This window comes from Dipteris shenzhenensis, chromosome 16 (assembly GCF_047967505.1).
Source record: "Dipteris shenzhenensis isolate YYH24624 ecotype China chromosome 16, Dip_SZ_1.0, whole genome shotgun sequence".
Taxonomy (NCBI): Eukaryota; Viridiplantae; Streptophyta; class Polypodiopsida; order Gleicheniales; family Dipteridaceae; genus Dipteris; species Dipteris shenzhenensis.
The window spans coordinates 11173817-11181869 of NC_141611.1; positions in this window are offsets into that span (position 1 = coordinate 11173817).

Below are 8053 nucleotides of genomic sequence, written 5' to 3' on the forward strand. Positions count from 1 at the left end.
TGGAAGATTGTCAGAAGGGTCGGATCAGGATTCTGGATATGACTTTTTTTACTCCTGAGTAGGACGATCATAGTCAGAAAGCTCGATATTATATTATCTTCTTTGTATTGCGGTGGTACGTATCAATGGTGAGGAGGTCGCGGGGGCAGATGGCAGATGCTTTTGACATATCAAACAACGGCGATACCAAGGCGACACTGGACTCTGGAGAGTGGCCACTGGCAACAATCGTTAGAGGAGAGTACTAGCCTGCTGTACCCTCCACAGTCCACGACCGTGAAGTGTAGGCGTTCGGTCGAATTTACGGCCTGGCTTTGGTAATACACAAAAAAAAGAGTCTAGACTCTAAATGAGAAAATTTCGCCTTACTCATCGTCTAGGAAGGAGCAACATCGGAAAAATGGCGGGAGATTTCAGCCACTCTCTTAGAGACTATTCCCACGTTGGCGAAGGCTTGCATATATGCAGCGCCTTGGCAATAGGGAGCCTTGCATGTCAAACGTACCCACTCAATCTTCAAGTACGATGAGTCACATCAAAGAAGACATGGCACATTGAAGATCGCGTTGGTGTCGCACTCAGACGGAGCCTGTGTGAGGTGTCGAATGGAAGATGAGCTTCCTGTCATTGTCGCTCTGCCTTCCGCTGGGCCATCCACGTCCAAGAAATGCCTAAGGTAGGCATTTCCAGGAAATCAAGTGCCACTGCTCGCCATTTGATTTCCTGGAAATGCCTCCCTCAGGCATTTCCTTAAGGACTTCCATCACACTATGCTATCTTCTGCTTAAAATCTCCATTACTGACATTAACCAGGCTAGCTTCAGGTTGCAGCCCCTAAATGCCCGAGTGGTGGAGACTCCAAATCTCCGTCTCCAAAGAGGCTTGCTTTTGTTAGGAGTGAGGCATCACCTTTCCAAGGGTTGCCCACGGGAACTAGGTAGGAGGGCATTCCGCATTGGGCAAAGTCATCGCCTTGCAAATTCGAAAGATCATTTTTGGTGCAATCCCAAGAGCTATGCCGCCTATTGAGGAGATAAAATGAGCTCTCTTAACATTGCCATTTTCGTTGATGTTAGTCAGAAGAATAGGGTGGCTAAGGAAGGATTTGCCTTGCTTTGCGTTCCAACGAGTAGAAGGGCTGGAATGCCTGTGGATTCCATATTTATCTACCTTTGAAGTCCTAAATTTCAGGCTACCTCAAGTTGGAGAAGGCATGGGAAAAACTCCTTGCATCGGTCGCCCTTGAGCTTTGGATTGAAGATCAAAAAGGCGTAGAAATGCCCTCTAGGCAGTGGCAATGAGTGGCAAATACAGTAGCAAAGGCCAACGCGAGAACGGGCTGTTACCTTTGTCTTGTTATGCAACGCTCGCAGAAATCTACATCCCCTTCCTCAACCTTTGTGGATAAACTGTTGGGAACATTTAAATGCTTCTCATATTGTCTTTGATCAAATTCTAATGATGACTTTAGCAAGCTTGTTATCTTATCTTATATTACTTATTTTTTAGTTTAATGTGGCATTCAGAGAGCTATGCCATGCGTCGATCAAAGGGATCCTCTTCTCTTCTCTCTTTTCCTTGCCATTCGCTGCCATGTGGCAACAACTGCCCAACCCTCTGCCCCCCCATGCTCACCCTCCCTATGTTAGTTCTTCCCAATTGGCCGCCATAATGCCTTAAATTCTCATAGCTTTTGTTCGTGGTAGCTTCAACTTCTAATTTTTTATAACTTCAAATCTTGTTTCTGTTTCTTCCCTTCCTCACAACCACATTCCTGTCGAGCCTCATTGCCTCCTCTATGTAAAGTGATTTGTTTCCTCATTACCTCGTCTATGATAAAGAGATTTATTTTCCTCATTTGCGTGGAGAGCCGTGTAATCTAATTCATGAGAACATAAACTCTAAGAATATTGGTAGGCATTGGGATTGATGGATGCCTGTTTGTTACTTTCGGGACAATAGAGGCACTCTAAAGAAGATGTTTGAGATCACGTTATTTGCATTCATCAAAAAATTCCACTCCCTTGTGTAGTTGTATTGATCCGAGCAATTTGTAAGTGACAAATTTCTCTCTATCAATAGATTCCATTTCTCTATGATGGGCAGCCAACATCTAGTCAATCACTTCAATTATCCTTCCAACATGATTCTACATGTTTGTGTCAGAGTAGCTTGATATGAGCCAATAGTTGTGGCCAATATTGTCCATATGCTTTAACCACCAGATGTTTCATAGTAAAGAAGCTTCCCCCTTTATTCCATCACAACCATTCCAATTTCCAATCAACGAGGAATCCAAGCTGCTTACATGTGGCCATAAAATTAGCAGCCAAATCTGGGCCTTTATTGCCATGGGATGCGCTTCATTTGCCTTCTTGTATGAGCCACTCGGTGTGACTCCACATCAGAGTTTGCCTATCCTTTTGGACCAAGGGGAGAGTGCCAAATTCTATACCTATATAGATATATGTATTTATACACAATATATGTATTTACAATGCTGCTGTCACATTGTACACAAACAATCTACAAATTTTAGTTGTGTATCTAGAATCTTGACTTTAACCCTCTCAAGCATTTTTCCCTCCAGTGCCCCACAGCACGAATTATTATTACAGAGACAGAGTGTTGGTGCATCCCAGTCTCCCAGAGCTAGTAAGAGCATGTTCACATAAGACAATGGGTTTCATATTGGATTGGAAAGTCAAGGTTTTGGGTTTTTTAGCATATTTACTTGAGATGATTTCCAAGTGCTTATACTTGCACCTGCCAGTTTTTAAGAGACTCCCAATCCTAAAGACTTAAATTTGTGGAAATGTTGTGGGCTACAACGAGTCTTGGTTTTCTTTTGAGCCCCTCCTTTAGAGAATGGGGCCGTGAGGCAATTGGTTTTTGTAGGAAAGCAATCATTACATGAAAAACCATGTGTGTGAACGCCTTGGTTTCAATTAAAAATTGCAAACCAAAAGGCTCTCGTGAACAAGAGTTTTTTTTTTAAATTGAAAGAACAAGCTCTAAATAGAGTATTGTTGTGAGTTGTTTCCACGCAGGGCTAAATGCCCGCATTCAAGTGAGGGGATGGAGATCGATGGAGTTCCCATGTGAGGTTGCCGTTTGAGCATTTGATAAAACATTTGGATCCACCAAAATTTCATGGACTCCTTCTGCCATTCGATGGTGAAACCAGTAGTGCACCTGCGTGCATGGAAACAGGGAGTTGGTACGACCTATTTCCACGCAGGGGTGAAAGCCACACCTAGGTGCCCCTCAGCGCCCTCAAAGGCTATGAGGTTGCCGAACTCACACCTCCTTTCCAATTCACACGCAAAAGGTGTTCTTCCATGCGATTGTCCTATTTCTCATGCGCCTAACCCTGTTTTTGCTGCCCTTGGAGCGTGTAAAACCTTCAAGAGAGAGCAGATTGGATGGATGCTTTGGCCGAGGCTGAAGGTCCAGCTTACGATGTAAGCAGCACCCAAGAGACCCAAAGGATCCATCATAAAACTGTGGATCCATTCTCCCACTGTCTGCTCCATGGGCCATTTCCTGCCCACTCCCTTTCTCACGTGGGAACTCACCATCTGCTCCTTCTAGCTTACGATTTCACGCTGCGTAGAAACAGGTCGCTACTACACAAACATCAACTGTACGCATTCTGTCAATGGACGTCTTAGTGTTAATATATATCAATAAATTCGAATTCAGTCACGACTCACGACTCATGCTTAGGTCGGTCCGTCCATTTAATAAGCAGCGCGAGTGTCCGGCCTGGTGGCTCCGGTGCCACTGCCAGGTCTCCAGATTCTTTTCAGATTACAGAATCCTGAGTCCTGACGCGAGATCGTCTTATTTTTTTCTGTGGAGGCATCGATCATTGGGTGTTCCGTGTACCCGCGGGCTGTTTACGTCGAACCCAATAACTTCGTAAAAGTCTGTGACAGAGATTCACAGAACATACAAACGAGCGCGAACCGCGAAGCAGCCGCTGGTGATTGGAGACTCCAGGCTTGAAAATCAGCTCCCACGGGCCACAAGGATAGTTTGGAAGCTGCAGTGTCGGATTATCGTGATGTACGTTATCAAAGTTCGGTTATCAACATTCAAGATGTGGAATGCGCTTTCCCAAGGACAGCCTAGTTTAAACTGTATCTCAAATCTCGATCTTCTTGAGTAATGCACTGATCATGCTCTTTCACCTGATCATGCCGTAATCAAGCTGTTTCACCTTCAAATTGCTTCAAAGATCTTTAGCCACTAAATCAATGATGCGCTAGGACGAAGTTACTTGCCTGGTCAAGTATTACCTGGAACCTGCATTAGGATTTAGTCCGTTAATGAGCTCTGTTTATTGCATTGCCTTCTGCTTCTACAAATTACAACACAGCAAGTTGTGGTGAAATTCACAGCAAGATGCGGTGACCCTTGCAAGGGCTTAAGTTTGCCTATTCTCACTCATATGTTCGTACCAAAGAAAATCCAGTGAATGGCATCTTGAAAATATTAGAGAGGGAAGGCAAATTATTTCATTCAATGCTGAAACAAGACCAAAGGAATGCCATAAATTATTAAGTTTACTAATAACGAAAGAAAGTAAAAAATTGCCTATGTACACATCTACACACACACACACATATATATATATAGAGAGAGAGAGAGAGATAGATCCACTTTACATTTAGAAATTTTTTATAATAAACATTAAGAAAAGTGTTATAAAAGAAATCTAGTAGTAAGAAAGAACTTTAAAAATGCTAAACAAAGGAATTTTTATTAAATATTCAAAATACACAACACAAAGAACCATAGCATGAAAGAAAAGAGTTAAGAAAAGTAGTCCTAACAACAAATATACTTATGGCCCTTAGGAGTCATAGAGTCTATGCACATAGCTTCTATAAGTTAGCTTTGGGAAGTGCTAGCCAGTTTCGTCACCGAAAAAGCCCTACAAATATTATAGAGATGTAGAAGAGGAGTTTGCAAGATCTAGCACAGATGTGAGCAGGGGGGCTCAAGAGCTTCCAACCATACCACTAAATTAGAATAGTACTAAATTAGAATAGTACTCTACTTCTTTCGCGTACTTATCCTGAGCATCCTCGTCTGTGGATGCAACCAACTTTGGAACTATGTTGGAGCATTTCACGTAGCTACAATATGTAGAAGTTAACCACAATCAGTTGAGCATACACTTGACAGTTGAGGATAGATGTATGACCATCCAGGACTTTGCATGCATGAGGAAAGTAGCAAGGCATTGTGTCAACCCGCAAAGATACCGTAAGAAAAACATGACACAATGAATACCAACAAAGAAGTCACTATACTAAAAAGCCATTTGTGCCCAAACTGTATATAGGGGATGACTATATACCCTAGCTACTAACTCATGGCTATACTGAAGTTTGCCATTTAGGAGAGCACAATTGACTACGTAGACAAGAAGATTTTTTACAAGGAGAGTAATATGCGAGATTCAGCACAAGTGTGGCCTTCAAACCATGAGTTTCTAGCAAACTATAGAAGATAGTGCTTGTATGTGCCTAATGTTTCCGGCGATTAAAAGCCTTCACGTATATACCCTATGTTACCTCATTCAAGTTTTTTTTTTAAAGCCGAAAAAATTGTTTTTATTTATAACTTCTTCAAAAAATAGATATTACATTGTGGCTCCATTGTGTTGTTCATCCTCATAGGAAAATGCAAACATATAGTAAAAGACCTTTCACAAGACATGGCACCCCAAAAAGGTCATCCAGTAACTCCAGTGCTTCACTACTCTTCAAGCTTCACTTTAAACTGAGCAAAAGATATGTTGCTTTGACCCCCATCCTTGAGCTTGGGCTACTTCATTCAAGTTTATTGCCATTATTTCGAATAGAGAAGGCACCCACACCGAGACAAAAACATCAGAAAGCAGACAACAAGCACTCATGTGATTAAAACAAAGCAAAGCATTAATGTGCATCTAATAAAAAAAAGGAGGAACTAAGGATTATCCTCTTTTGTTCATAGAGCAAATAGTGGAGACAATTCAATTGATAAAATAATCGACTTATGCTGAAGGATATTTGATGCATGATCCTTTTGAGGATGATTATTCTCCAATGCAAGAAATACAATTTGAACTCAAAAATAGTAAACTAGGGGGCACGATTAAGTGTCAGACAAAGGGTTGATTATGTATCTTTGCTTATAGAATTCAAAGATGTTAGCATGGAGATATAAAGTTCTAAAGGGTATGCTCGAATACGATTTTTAGCATAGGATTTTTTAGAGGGTGATACCAAGCCTAGTATGCAAATATTTTATCGAATAAATCCTAAATATTCTCTACTAGGTAAGTAAAGAATTCACAAATTCTTTTGTATATATAATGAATTTATTTGATAATATCCCCTCGTCCAAAGGGTAGAGTTGTAATGGAACAGAAATATGTATCTTTTGAGAAAATAAAATCATTGAACACGAGACAGTGTTGCGTGTAGATTAGAATTAGGTTCTTTATGATTATGTTTGTTGGAGGACTTTGTTAAGGAGATACAATTTTTAAGGAACATAGTACTTTTGCAAGCTTTTCATAAAACATTTAAAATTTCCAATCTTCCCAGCATCAATATTTACCTAAGAATACTAAACCAACCTCTATTTAAGACAATCGGAATAGGATCAAAATCTCTATCCTCAAGTCAAGAGGAAAACAAATTCTGATTTTTGTATACAATTTGTAACATCAGTTTTGGATCGATTTCGTTATTTTAAAACAATATTCAAGCAAGTTACATATTATTTTTTCACATTTACATACTCAACTTTTGGCTTCTACAACTTGTATGTTATTCACCTCTACATTCCATTGATTATGGATCAACTATCAAGAAAAATAGCATGTGCATCAAAAAGGGAGCAAAAAGGGCTTCTATTTTCCTTCTGGGTTGCAAAATTTATACATACATAGGTCAAAAAGTACATTTTTTTGTAAAAAAGAGACCATCATTTGAAAACTCACAAAAGTTGTATATAGGTTAAAGAAATACATAGGTAGGGGTTTATTAAATTCCTCTTGAGCACACATGCTCGCAATATGGGGTTTACGTAATGAATACCTTAGGTATCGAATATTAGGATGGCATTATACTATTTCATCATTGTCAATATTCATACCAAAAAATCCATATTGCATCCTTATAATTCACATGTAGACATGCATCAATGCCTTGACTTGAAGCCTAATTAAAATTATGACGCTCTTATGAAAATTCATGGTTGAAATAGCTTAAACCTTTAGAGACACACAAATCCATTGCATACAAATGTAGGACACATTTTCATACTTCTATCAATCTACAATTTCATTCTCAAAGCAAACGAACAAATTAAAGCCTACGAAGATGCTTCCCAAAAAAGAATTCGTATCTATCTTCTAAATTCAAGCCCAACAACTAAGACCAAGTTTTTCCTCTTAATGAGGAACTAGTCAAAGCAAAGGAATAAATTAAAGACAACTAAATGATACTTTCAAAAAATAATTTGAATCTATCGTCTAATTTCATGCCCAACAAGTGAAGGCCAAAATTTTCTCTAAATGCAAAAGTAAAACACAAAAGAATAGCATTACATTCCATCAAACACCAAAAATACACCCTAAAATGCTAGGACTTCTTCACAACATTAGTTCTGCCTAGTTTTGTGTTTTTTAACAATGCTAAGCACATTTTCATATGTCCAATCCTGATGAGCATCATAAAACAAGGAAATGACTAACTTTCTTTTGAAACCATCTATTTTATATTCCAAGGGTTATTATTTACCTAAACAACATTAATATAATAACAGGAAACTTGAAATTTTTAGTGCTCATAGAAAATTGTGGTTTAGTGTCAGGTGAACGGAAGAATTTTGTTTTTTACCTAAAGAAAACAAAAATTGGAGGTCACAAAATCCTGCACTTTTTTTCGCACATATAGTTATTAAATGTGGAAAACCTCTAAATTTATGAAATTCTATCTCCAATTTTATGATCATGGAGATTTGTTGGATTTTAAACCCAAAAAAA